We start from the raw sequence: 14,795 nt of genomic DNA, 5'->3' as shown, positions 1-14,795 counted from the left end.
AAAGCCTCTGCCTTCAGCTCGGGTCATGATCCCAGGGTCCTGGGATCGAGCCCCTCTCTCTCTGCCTGCCTCTCTGCCTACTTGTGACCTATCAAATAAATAAATAAAATATTTTAAAAAATAAATATAAAAATAAAATAAAATCACATGTGAATTGCTAGGAAGCATCAGAAACTCATTAATAATACATCTAATTAATGTAGCATTGTTGACTATCACTTATAGTTCAGAATTGGGTTTTAGAATATGCTGTCATTTTGGTGAGTATAAATACCAAAATATGGTAAAGTTATTCAGTTCTAGAGAATTTTTTTCTGAAATTATAACTTAGGAATATACCATATGCATCCTGCGAACACATACATACACACACTTAAAGGTATCGCTATATTCTAAATTAAGCAGTATTTTGTTGTCATTCCTGGAAAATTAAGCTGTACTTAATGTAATGAAAACAAAGGCGCAATTACTCACAGTTTTTCATCACAAATCATAATTTTACATTTTACCTACAGCTTGCAAAACAATTTGATATGTGGAAAACCCAGAAAATATATACACTCATCTCATATTGTAAGCATAGTTATAATAGTTAAACTGATGAAACACTTCCTTTACAATAATTGCAGCAAAATAAAGTAATTGTTGAAATAAATAGCCTTAAAGCATTTTTGGACAGCAGTTTTCTTTTTTTTTTTTTTTTATATTTTTTTTTATCTATTTATTTGAGAGAGAGACAGTAAGAGAGCATGAGTGAGGAGAAGGTCAGAGGGAGAAGCAGACTCCCCATGGAGCTGGGAGCCCTATGCAGGACTCAAACCCGGGACTCCAGGATCATGACCTGAGCTGAAGACAGTCACTTAACCAGCTGAGCCACCCAGGAGCCCCAGATAGCAGTATTCTTTAAAGGCCCTGTAATACTGGTGTCTGACAACTCTGTATCATAAGTAACCCTCCTAGTTTTCTGAAATATGCCAATGTCTTTGGCTTTCTGTAGTTTCTCTTATTTATTGCTTGTCAATCCCAGTAAGAAAAATATAGAGAAGAAATACATATACATATATAAATAACAAAGTATACTCCAGCTGAAGGTTTAACAGTATTCATACTGATACTCTAAAGAGCAGCAGTAAATTTGGCAATTCATAATTGAATCTAAGCATAATTGAATCTGAGCCACCCAGGTGCCCCTAGATAAAATATTTTTAAAAAATGGAGTACCTCAGCAGCTCAGTGGATTAAGCCTCTGCCTTCAGCTCAGGTCATGATCTCAGGGTCCTGGGATCAAGCCCCGCATCGGGCGCTCTGCTCAGTGGGGAGCCTGCTTCTTCCCCTCTCTCTGCCTGCCTCTCTGCCTACTTGTGTGCTCTCTCTCTCTCTCTCTCTCAAACAAATAAATGATATCTTAAAAAAACTTCTTAAAAAATTAATTAAAACTACTACATGGAAATACATCAGGATTAATAAAGTCTTATATAATAGAAGTATTGTTTCTGTGGTTTAGTACTGTATCTAGGAGCACCTGGGTGGCTCTATCAGTTAAGTGTTTGCCTTCGGCTCAGGCCATGATCCCAGGGGATCAAGCCCTGCATTGGGATCCCTGCTCAGCAAGGGTTACCTTCTCCCTCTCCCCCTGTTTGTGTTCCCTCTCTTGCTGTCTGTCTCTGTCAAATAAAATATTAAAAATATATATATTTTATTTAGTCATTGTTTTCACCTGGCAGTTACTTGTTAACTATAGAAAGTAGGATTAGGGGCACCTGGGTGGCTCAGTGGTTTAAGCCTCTGCCTTCGGCTCAGGTCATGATCTCAGGGTTCTGGGATCGAGTCCCGTATCGGGCTCTCTGCTCAGCGGGGGGCCTGCTTCCTTCTCTCTCTCTCTGCCTGCCTCTCTGCCTACTTGTGATCTCTCTCTGTCAAAGTAAGTAGGATGAAACATCAGAGATTAACTGTACAGAAGTTTCATACATGTCAATTTCTGATTTTGTACAAATTTTATACACCAACATAGGTTGAATTCAGTCTTTAAAAATATGCCTTATAGTATTATACTGAAAATTTGGTGTCTTTAACTGTAGTTCACATATAAACTACTCCTTGTCCTTGAACAATTGAATTCACCTTGAAGCCTTTCAAAAGTATATCCAGTCAGAATTGGTGTGTAGAGGCAATGAGCATAAAATTGATAGCATGATGTCTGGTACTACCCTATTGATGCACTTCTTCTAATACAAGTTTTACGTAAAATACAATTAGTTCGAAATATCTGATAACAGGGCTCCTAGGTGGCCCAGTTGGGCAAGTGTATGGATTTCCACTGAGATCATAATCTCAGGTTCCTGGGATTGAGTCTCCTGTCGGTCTCCACATTTAGCAGGGAGTCTGCTTGTCTCTCTCCATCTACCCTTACTCCCATGTTCTCTCTCTTTTGCCCTGCCTCTCCCCCATCTCAAATAAATAAAATCTTAAAAAGAAAAAACATATCATAATGTATTAAGCTGACTATACAATTTTACAGTATAGCACAGCTTTATAAATTGGCTTTTTAGAAAATATATTTGTCATTCTGTTAAAATACCATTGTCCTTTAAAGTATGGAGTTCTTGAAAGTATATAAAGATAAGAAAGGAACAAGAAACTTTCTACAATGTTTCTTTCCAAATGTGTCTCGGTGTTCTTAAAATAAAACATTATAAAATGTTTTTAATTGATATTTACCTGAAGTAGGAGATAGTAGAGGCAGGAAGTTTTACAGAAATAAATGGAAGACTTTGGAAAAATATGGTATTAAACAGGTTACTGGTAATACCAAAAATGTTGCTAATTTGTTTGTATGAAAGAAGTGGGAATGTAATATGCAATTTAATCACTTTTAAGGAACTCAATATTAGTACCCTTTTTTTTTTCCCAGATTTCATTTATTTGACAGAGAGAGCATGAACATAAGCAGGGAGAGCTGCAGGGGAAGAGGGAGGAGCAGTCTCCCCAACAACCTGTTTATTCTTATTTTTGCATGTGTGTGTGTGTGTGTGTGTGTGTGTGTGTGTGTGTGTCTAAGTTTTTCTTTCTTTAAAATTTTGGGAGGTAATTACTTCTAAGAGACCAAATTACACCTAAAATCAAGTGGGTGGCTCTGTTCTATTAACCATTCTAATATATATGTATGTATTTACATATATATATATATTTTTTTTTTAATTAAAAAAAAACACTTTTTTTTTTTAAACTTCTTTTTACCCCCCTTCTTCTCCTCACAATTTGGGGGTCTCTTCTGATTTGGTTACACATATTTCTCTGAGGTCTTTGCCATCCTTTTAGTATTTTATTTTCTTGTTCATATATTCTTTTTTTTTTTTTTAAGATTTTATTTATTTATTGACAGACATAGATCACAAGTAGGCAGAGAGGCAGACAGAGAGAGGGGGGAGGCAGGTTCCCTGCCGGGCAGAGAGCCCAATGTGGGGATCAATGCCAGGATCCTGGGATCATGACCAGCGGAGGCTTAAACCACTGAGCCACCCAGGCGCCCCTCTTTCATATATTCTTATCTGGATAAAATGACAAGGTGGAAAAACCACACACAAAAAAACAAAAACGAAAACAAAAAAAAAAAAAACAAGACATAGTACCAAGGGCTAGTGACCTAATCAATACAGGTATTGGTAATATGTCAGATCTAGAGTTCAGAATGATAATTCTCAAGGTGCTAGCAGGGCTTGAAAAAGGCATGGAAGATATTAGAGGAAACCCTGTCTGGAGAAATAAAAGTCCTTTCTGGTGAAATAAAAGAACTAAAATCTAACCAAGCTGGAATCAAAAAAGCTATTAATGAGGTGCAATAAAAAATGGAGGCTCTTACTGCTAAGATAAATGAGGCAGAAGACAGAATTAGTGATATGGAAGACCAAATGACAGAATAAAGAGGCTGAGCAAAAGAGAGACAAACAACTACTGGACCATGAGGGGAGAATTCAAGAGATAAGTGCTATCATAAGATGAAACAATATTGGAATAACTGGGATCCCAGAAGAAGAAGAAAGAGAGAGAGGGGCAGAAGGTATCTTGGAGAGAATTATTGTACAGAATTTCCCTAATATGGCAAAGGGAACAAACATCAAAATCCAGGAGGCAAAGAGAACACCCCTCAAAATCAGTAAGAATAGACCCACATCCTGTCATCTAATAGTAAAACTTACATGTCTTAGTGACAAAGAGAAAATCCTGAAAGCAGTCTGGGATAAAAAGTCTGTAACATACAATGGTAAAAATATTGGACTGGAAGCAGACTTATCCACAGAGACCTGGCAGGCCAGAAAGAACTGGCATGATCTATTCAGAGCATTCGATAGAAAAACATGCAGGCAAGAATACTATATCCAGCTACACTAACACTGAAAATACAAGGAAAGATAAAAAGATTCCAGGACAAACAAAAACTAAAAGAATTTGTAAACAACAAACCAGCTCTACAGGAAATATTGGAAGGGGTCCTCTAAGCAAAAAGAGAGCCTAAAAGTAGTAGACCAGAAAGGAACAGAGACAATATATAGTAACAGTCACCTTACAGGCAATACAATGGCACTAAATTCATATCTTTCAATAGTTTACTCTGAATGTGAATGGGCTTAATGCCCCAATCAAAAGACAGAGGGTATCAGAATGGATAAAAAACAAACAAACAAACAAACAAACAAAAAAAACCCATCAATATGCTGTCTACAAGAAACTCATTTTAGACCCAAAGACACCTCCAGATTTAAAGTGAGGGGGTGGAAAACAATTTACCATGCTAATGGACATCAAAAGAAAGCTGGGGTGGCAATCCTTATATCAGATAAATTAGACTTTAAGCCAAAGACTACAATAAGACATGAGGAAGGACACTATATCATACTCAAAGGGTCTGCCCAACAAGAAGATCTAATAATTTTAAATATCTATGCCCCTAACACGGGAGCAGCCAACTATATAAGCCATTTAATAACAAAATCAAAGAAACACATCAACAATAATACAATAATAGTAGGATACTTTAACGCCCCCCTCACTGATATGGACAGATCAACCAAGCAAAAGATCAACAAGGAAACAAAGTTTAAATGACTCATTGGACCAGATGAGCATCACAGATATACTGAGAACATTCCATCCCAAAGTACAACAGAATACACATTCTTCTCTAGTGCACATGGAACATTCTCGAGAATAGATCACATCCTGGGTCACAAATCAGGTCTCAGCTGGTACCAAAAGATTGGGATCACTCCCTGCATATTTTCAGACCACAATGCTCTGAAGATAGATCTCAATCTCAAGAGGAAATTTGGAAAGAACTCAAATACATGGAGGCTAAAGAGCATCCTACTAAAGAATGAATGCGTCAACCAGGAAATTAAAGAATTGAAAAAAATCATGGAAGCAAATGAGAATGAAAACACAACTATTCAGAATCTTTGGGATATAGCAATGGTGGTCTTGAGAGGAAAGTATATAGCCACACAAGCCTTTCTCAAGAAACAAGAAAGACTCAAGTACACAACCTAACCCTACACCTAAAGGAGCTGGAGAAAGAACAGCAAAGAAAGCCTAACCCAGCAGGAGAAGAGAAATAAAGATCAGAGCACAAATCAATGAAATAGAAACCAACCAAACAAACAAACAAATAGAACAACTCAACGAAACTAGGAGCTGGTTCTTTGAGAGAATTAATAAGATTGATAACCCTGTGGCCAGACTTATCAAAAATAAAAGAGAAAGGAGCCAAATTAATAAAATCATGAATTAAAAAGGAGAGATCACAACCAACACCAAAGAAATACAAACAATTATAAGAACATATTATGAGCAACAATATGCCAGCAAACTTTTGACAATCTGGAAGAAAGTGATGCATTCCTGGAGACAGATAAACTACCACAACTGAACCAGGAAGAAATAGAAAACCTGAACAGACCCATAACCAGTAAGGAGATATGAGCAGTCATCAAAAATCTCCCAACAAGCAAGAGTCCAGGGCCAGACAGATTCCAAGGGGATTCTACCAAACATTTAAAGAAGAATTAATTCCTATTCTCCTGAAACTGTTCCAAAGAATAGAAATGGAAGGAAAAATTCCAACCTCATTTTATGAGGCCAGCATCACCTTGATTCGAAAACCAAAGACTCCCCCTTTTTTTTTTTAATTTTATTTTTTATAAACATATAATATATTTTTATCCCCAGGGGTACAGGTCTGTGAATCGCCCGGTTTACACACTTCATAGCACTCACCATAGCACATACCCTCCCCAGTGTCCATAACCCCACCCCCCCTCTCCCAAGCCCCCTCCCCCCATCAACCCTCAGTTTGTTTTGTGAGATTAAGAGTCACTTATGGTTTGCAAAGACCCCATTTAAAAGGGAATTACAGACCAATATCCTTGATGAACACAGGTGCGCTCACGCTGTGTCAAATAAATAAAATCTTAAAAAACAAAACAAAAACCTCGCAAATTTGGTATTTTTTACTTCCAAATTAAAAATTCTTCTCTAAAGGCATCCAAATTGGCAAAGAAGAAGTCAAACTATCACTCTTCGCAGATGATATGATACTATATGTGGAAAACCCAAAAGACTCCACTCCAAAACTGCTAGAACTTGTACAGGAATTCAGTAAAGTGTCAGGATATAAAATCAATGCACAAAAATCAGTTGCATTTCTCTACACCAACAACAAGACAGAAGAAAGAGAAATTAAGGAGTCAATCCCATTTACAACTGCACCCAAAACTATAAGATACCTAGGAATAAATCTAACCAAAGAGACTAAGAATCTATACACAGAAAACTATAAAGTACTCATGAAAGAAACTGAGGAAGACAGAAAGAAATGGAAAAATGTTCCATGCTCCTGGATTGGAAGAATAAATATTGTGAAAATGTCTATGCTACCTAAAGCAATCTACACATTTAATGCAATTCCTATCAAAGTACCATCCATTTTTTTCAAAGAAATGGAACAAAGAATCCTAAAATTTATATGGAGCCAGAAAAGACCTCGAATAGCCAAAGCAATACTGAAAAAGAAAGCCAAAGTTGGTGGCATCACAATTCCGGACTTCAAGCTCTATTACAAAGCTGTCATCATCAAGACAGCATGGTACTGGCACAAAAACAGACACATAGATCAATGGAACAGAATAGAGAGCCCAGAAATAGACCCTCAACTCTATGGTCAACTAATCTTCGACAAAGCAGGAAAGAATATCCAATGGAAAAAAGACAGCCTCTTCAACAAATGGTGTTGGGAAAATTGGACAGCCACATGCAGAAAAATGAAACTGGATCATTTCCTTACACCACACACGAAAATAGACTCAAAATGGATGAAGGATCTCAATGTGAGAAAGGAATCCATCAAAATCCTTGAGGAGAACACAGGCAGCAACCTCTTCGACCTCAGCCGCAGCAACATCTTCCTAGGAACATCGCCAAAGGCAAGGGAAGCAAGGGCAAAAATGAACTATTGGGATTTTATCAAGATCAAAAGCTTTTGCACAGCAAAGGAAACAGTTAACAAAACCAAAAGACAACTGAGAGAATGGGAGAAGATATTTGCAAATGACATATCGGATAAAGGGCTAGTGTCCAAAATCTATAAAGAACTTAGCAAACTCAACACCCAAAGAACAAATAATCCAATCAAGAAATGGGCAGAGGACATGAACAGACATTTCTGCAAAGAAGACATCCAGATGGCCAACAGACACATGAAAAAGTGCTCCACATCACTCGGCATCAGGGAAATACAAATCAAAATGACAATGAGATACCACCTCACACCAGTCAGAATGGCTAAAATTAACAAGTCAGGAAATGACAGATGCTGGCGAGGATGCGGAGAAAGGGGAACCCTCCTACACTGTTGGTGGGAATGCAAGCTGGTGCAACCACTCTGGAAAACAGCATGGAGGTTCCTCAAAATGTTGAAAATAGAACTACCCTATGACCCAGCAATTGCACTGCTGGGTATTTACCCTAAAGATACAAACGTAGTGATCCGAAGGGGCACGTGCACCCGAATGTTTATAGCAGCAATGTCTACAATAGCCAAACTATGGAAAGAACCTAGATGTCCATCAACAGACGAATGGATAAAGAAGATGTGGTATATATACACAATGGAATACTATGCAGCCATCAAAAGAAATGAAATCTTGCCATTTGCGACGACGTGGATGGAACTAGAGGGTATCATGCTTAGCGAAATAAGTCAATCGGAGAAAGACAACTATCATATGATCTCCCTGATATGAGGGAGAGGAGATGCAACATGGTGGGTTAACGGGGTAGGAGAAGAGTAAACGAAACAAGATGGGATTGGGAGGGAGACAAACCATAAGTGACTCTTAATCTCACAAAACAAACTGAGGGTTAATGGGGGGAGGGGGGTTGGGGGGGTGGGATTATGGACATTGGGGAGGGTATGTGCTATGATGAGTGCTGTGAAGTGTGTAAACCTGGTGATTCACAGACCTGTACCCCTGGGGATAAAAATATATTATATGTTTATAAAAAATAAAATTAAAAAAAAAATTCTTCTCATTAGCAGCAGTTGCTACTGAAATTTTTAGCCAAATGTTTGTATGTTCTTCAACTATTGTAAATGAGCAAATAAAGCTTAAGCAGAAAGACACAAGAGCTTTTAGTTTCAGTCTGATTCCACAAGAAATGTGATTAATTTGTAACATAAAAGGTATGTGAAATAAAGTCCTATAGCTAATTTAAGTTCAAAGAGAAATTTAAAGACTGCAATTATTGCAATGTGTCTTCAGTATTCAGGATAGAATCTTCTAAGTTCCCTGCATTCTAAAATGACAGATGAAAATCAACATAACAAATATACACACTACCCATCGTTTTCCTTGTTGCCATTTGAGGAGATAATAGGGAGAATATGAAGTACAATATGAGTAAAAATTGGGGTCGTCTGGGTAAAATGCTAAACTATAGAAATCTAAAAACACACTAAATGGTAATTCAGACAAATGTCTTTATAGAATAAAATGTATGGATACTAAACTTGAAGAAACTACATAGAAAAATCAAGCATGTTATAGACTACTTTAAGAAAGAATAGAGAGGCACCTGGGTGGCTCAGTCGGTTAAATGCCTGCCTTTGGCTCAGGTCTTGATCTCAGGGACCTAGGACAGGCTCCCTGCTCAGAGGGCAGTCTGCCTCTCCCTCTGCCCTTCCCCCTACTCGTGTTCTCTCAAGCTATCTCTATCAAATAAATGAAATTAAATCTTAAAAAAAAAAAGCAAGTTCAGACTTAAAACAGTAAGAAATTAAGTAGCTGGTAGGTAGAAATACCATCTGCCATTATTATATCACCAGTCCAAATATAAATTAAATGGAGAATAAATATAATACAATTAACTTATACAAAATTTATATGAAATTGTCCTAAATTCTATAAAGCTTGTATGGTATTGAAATGACATTATTTATGGTTATTATTAGCCCACTGAGTGTCTATATTTATGTTTAAGAGAATGCTGCCCCAGACTGCTAGTAGGGGAGAATATAATTCTACATATATTTAAAAACAAACAAAAATCTGAATTTCAAAATGTATCTAGCCCAAAAAGTTTGGAGTAAGGGACTATATAACCTAAACTATTTCTTCTGTGAAGTATTTCTTGAATCTTCTCTCAAAAGAGACTTCCTTTCTGCTTCCCCACTGTTCCTTATTAGTATTTCCATTAAAGGAAAGGTCACATATTTTAATGGTTTGTTTCCAATTAAGTGTTAAGTGATATGATCTGTAAGAATGGATCCTATCTTGTAAGCACCTTGCCAAAGTGCCCAATCATCAAGCTGGTTCACAGTAAACATGAAATAAAGAAAAAAAAAAAAATCTCTAAACATAATCAGTACAGAAAGTGGAGTGCATAAGTCGCAAGGCAAATTTTGATTTTCTTTTTGACTGATGTACTGTAGTTAAGTACACTGTATTTAACTATGAGCCAACTATGAAGATCTATCTAAAAAGCAGTACACCACCACCCCTACTCTGGATTCAGAATAGTTAGGAACAAGGAGAGTGCCAATTAAACACCAGTTTAATTGTTTAAACTCACAGTTTGTAAGCATCTTTCTATATATTTTCCATTGTACTTATCACTAGTTGCTTTTTGTCCTCTAAAAATTGGGAACAGCTTTATATTTCAATATAAATTGAAATGAGGTTTAAAATGGTGAATATACAGCAATAAAAATAATGGAAAAACTCAAGCACACATCTAAATTCAACAGTGGGAGAAATGGTTATCAATAATAACTGTGTCACCCTATGTTTAAAATAGTTATTCACTGGTTATCTCTACAAGAGTAACTTCAGGATGTATCAAAGTGAAAAGCCACACTGCTGTGGATAAATTAAAAAAATACCTAGAAGTCATCTGTGACATAACTCAAAGCAAGGAGAAAGTAATGCAAGACTGTTTATTAGGAATCACGATATACAGACACAGAACACACACACGTGGAAACCCTAATACAGGTCACAAACCAGGTTAAATAACCCATTTGACAGGGTCAAATTGGACAGGTCAAATAGGGTCCTATTTGACAGGGTCCAAGATTTAATGTGTATATATTGTGGTATGTGATCTTCAGCAATGATGCATACAGTATTATACAGTAAAACTGAACTTACAGGAAAAGAGTACATTGTCCTCTTTATTTCTCTAACGATATATTCCCATTGCTCACTTCTCTGTTTATTCCCTGTTTTTTTCTGTTTTCCTCTCCAGGCAATCACAAACTACTAGATAGAATATTTATTCCTTTGACTGCTCTCTTAAGCTCTGTATTTCCAACAGCTTTTTCCAAAATCTGCATCCAGCTGATCAATCTTGCTAATTCCCCCCAAATGAAGTGATGTATCAGTTACAAACAAATTCTTTCATAATGTGTGTAAAATGCTAACTCTGCCTCCAACTATATAGGTAACCTGGGAATACTGTAGTAACTAATCTCTGTTAAGCACTTACAATAGAACTAAGCTTAGAATACAGCCTACCAAACTTACCTAGTACAGGACGTCTAGAACCCATGACATGAAAATCCAAAGGGATATTTCACGCTTTCTTTTCCTACATCAACTTCTACACTCATTTTTACACTTTATCTTTCACACAAGCTACCTTCCCTCCGAAAACAATTTATCTCCCTGAAACCCGTCAAGATTCTGTAGTATCTAAAAGCTGTATTGTTATGTTTTTATTGAAGATACCTAGATCTATCTATTTATCTTTCTTTTAATCAAGTAAGCTCTAATATTAAGCATGGGATTCCAACTCACGACCCCATGATCAACAAGTGCATACCCAATGACTGAGCCAACCAGGCACCTCTTTACTGGATATTATTTTTATTGAGGGATAGCTGACATAATTGTAATATGTTTTAATCTACATCTTTCAATCCATGCGCTAGTAGATTTATATACAACAATCTTTTACCTTCCTGCCTCCCTTATCTCTACCTAACTCCCTACTGGAAAAATACACAAAGAAAGGAATTTATACAGTGTTTATAAACCACCAGGGCTTACCCCAGGTCTTCCATTCAGTTAGTATTTGAATATTGATTAAATGAAAGCTATACATGTATGCATCTTTGGCTGACAGAAGTACATTTTCAGGGGTGGCTAAAAGACTCTGGTTAATACTTTCAATCAGAGTGCCAATTAAACATCAGACAAAATTGTATGTAGAATTCTGAAATTATAATAAATAATCAACCTTCAAAATTATTCCACAGTCTGGGGCACCTGGGTGGCTCAGTGGGTTAAGCCTCTGCCTTCAGCTCAGGTCATGATCTCAAAGTCCTGGGATCAAGCCCCACATCTGGCTCTCTGCCCAGCAGGGAACCTGCTTCCCCCTCGCTCTCTGCCTGCCTCTCTGCCTACTTGTGATCTCTCTCTCTCTGTCAAATAAATAAATAAAATCTTAAAAAAAAAATTATTCCACAGTCTGGGCGCCTGGGTGGCTCAGTGGGCTAAGCCTCTGCCTTCAGATCAGGTCATGATCTCAGGGTACTGGGATCGAGCCCCTCATTAGGCTGTCTGCTCAGCAGGGAGCCTGCTTTCCACCCCCCTACCCCCGCTTCTCTGCCTACATGTGATCTCTCTCTCTCTCTCTCTCTCTCTCTCTCTCTCTCTCTGTCAAATAAATATATAAATTAAAATCTTTAAAAAAAAAAATTCCACAGTTTATAAGCACGTACTTTAAGAAAGACCCAACCATCCAGAACTTCCAGCAGAAATGGAGCACAGGTAAATAAGGAGATTCACTTAAGTTTAAAAAAAAAATGTGTATGGAAAATATGGATGAAAACGGTCTTCAGTAATTTAAGTGGAAGACAACCTAAATTTATATATTCAAATTCAATATTAAGACTCCTGCCAGAACTCAGACCATGCAATTTAAACTGCCACCACCGGGGCGCCTGGGTGGCTCAGTTGGTTAAGCCTCTGCCTTCAGCTCAGGTCAGGGTCCCAGGGTTCTGGGATCAAGTCCCACATTGGGTTCTCTGCTCACAGGGGAGCCTGCTTCCCCCTCTCTGCCTACTTGTGATCTCTCTATCAAATAAATAAATAAAATCTTTTAAACAAACAAACAAACAAACTTCCACCACAGAAAATGGGAACATCTACTATCATGAAGTCTTGCTATCCCTCATTTGAAATACTGAGACAAGGTGGAACGGGTCTAGAAAGTTATTGAGGGTAGTAAGAGATATTTTAAGTTAATGAAGAATAGTTAAGAACAACAAAGATGATAATCTTTTCATGATTCCTTTTTTCTTCTTATCCCACAAGCCAATCTGTGTGTAAGCCCTTCAGTTCTAGTTTCACAACTTTTTGTAGAGTGATCCCTCTCCACTTCCACTACTACAAACCAGTCTATAATTTAGTATCTGATCATTTATGTGAACGCACTACCACACCTATTCCCTTCCTAATTCTGCCACAGTTCTACTGACTTTTCTATCTGTAAGTATACCAAAGTTGTTCTGATGTAAGCCTTTCATATCTTTTGTAGGCCTGATATATTCTACTCTACTCCCAGGTCTTCTCATGGTTATCTCCTTTTCATTATTCAGGTCCAGGTGTAGAAATCACACCCTTAGAAGTCACTTAAGCAAAAGCAGCATTATCTACCCTATAAACAAAAAACTACTGCCCTCTTTTATTTTACTTATATTATTTAATGGTACTTTATTTACGTGATTCAAAATTTGCCTGTCTGTCTCCATTAAAATTCAAACCACATCAACTCAAAGATTCTGTCTTATTACATACTATCTATCCTCATTGCCAACAACAGTGTCTGGCATAAACTCTGTGGTTCTCAAAGACAAGTGATTCATTGTGCGTAAACCCTAAAAACAAAAAAATCTTAAGGCACTGGGAAAAAATAGTTCATTTTGGACCAGCCAGTGGATATTTTCAAGACACAGACTTGAAGTAATGACCTTGATAGAGAAACTGAAAAATGACCACTGTGTGTATATTTTTAATAGCAATTACTACATGAGTTTTGACTAAATGCTCTTTCAATGTTTCTAAATTAAATTTCAAATATATACCAAAAATTGAATGGCCCCTGAATATGCCAGGGAATAGGCATATTACCATGGCCTCAGCTTTGTTTGAATAGACTTATTAGAACAAATTTTTCAATATAGAATTGAAATTGTTCATAATAAACCAGCTCTGATTTTATTTTATTTTATTTTATTTTTAAGATTTTATTTATTTATTTGACATACAGAGATCAGAGGTAGGCAGAGAGGCAGGCAGAGAGAGAGGAAGGGAAGCAGGCTCCCTGCCAAGCAGAGAGCCCTATGTGGGGCTCGATCCCAGGACCCTGGGATCACGACCTGAGGCGAAAGCAGAGGCTTTAACCCACTGAGCCACCCAGGCGCCCTGTAAACCAGCACTGATTTTAAAGACACTGGCCAACAGATTTAAAAGACATGCTAAATTTTCCTCTCCTGTTTTATTTGTTTGTTTATATATAAATAACGTTTTACATATGTGGCATATATAAATGCTATATATATAATTTACATATGTGTGTATATGCATACACACACATATACATATATATACACATATACATATATATGCCCTGGAAACACATAATAAATAACAATGAAAAAAACAGCAGCGTAATTATTATAATCGATAATATTTCGTATTTCTCTGAATAGAATGATCTTTCATTGGTGATAGTGATGCAGAGAAGGAAAGAAAAGCATATACACTACAATTTGGAGAAATACAGTAAGTGGCAGGGTCTAAAAATATGTTACTGCAAATAAACGTGTAAAACAAATGGAATGGAAACCAGGTTAATAAATGAGAAATTACTACAATACATGTATTCAAATTGGTAATCTATTAATTTTGTAAGCTAATTTATTAGCTTCTTTTAAGTTTAAGAAGCTAAAAAGGAGATGGTTTAGATAGAGAAGCCAGAAAATTCAACCATTTTCGTTAAATCACTATTATAAATGTTAATTTATTTATTGGACTTTTATTTCAAAATCACATTCTCACTCTCTCTTGCTACAGGCAGACTTTCAATATTAAAAGTAAAGTTGTCTTGGAAATCATTCTGGTGAGAGAGCAAGAGAAAGAACAGATTCTAACTTTAAAGGTATAGAATCATGTATATATGCCTTTATTCCTCTCTGTATCATAATAATTATAGCCTGTAAATGAAGAAAATACTTTTTA

The 14,795-nt window shown here is 36.8% G+C and overlaps 1 pseudogene; it reads right to left on the bottom strand.

Moving 5' to 3' along the window:
* The window catches only part of LOC111139460, a 20,467-nt pseudogene extending 7,047 nt beyond the window's left edge, over positions 1 to 13,420 (bottom strand).
* Positions 13,421 to 14,795: the final 1,375 nt, after the last annotated feature.

Source organism: Enhydra lutris, unplaced genomic scaffold (genome assembly GCF_002288905.1).
Source record: "Enhydra lutris kenyoni isolate GAN:26980312 unplaced genomic scaffold, ASM228890v2 scaffoldscaffold108, whole genome shotgun sequence".
Taxonomy (NCBI): Eukaryota; Metazoa; Chordata; class Mammalia; order Carnivora; family Mustelidae; genus Enhydra; species Enhydra lutris.
This window is presented reverse-complemented; position numbering and strand designations above follow the sequence as displayed.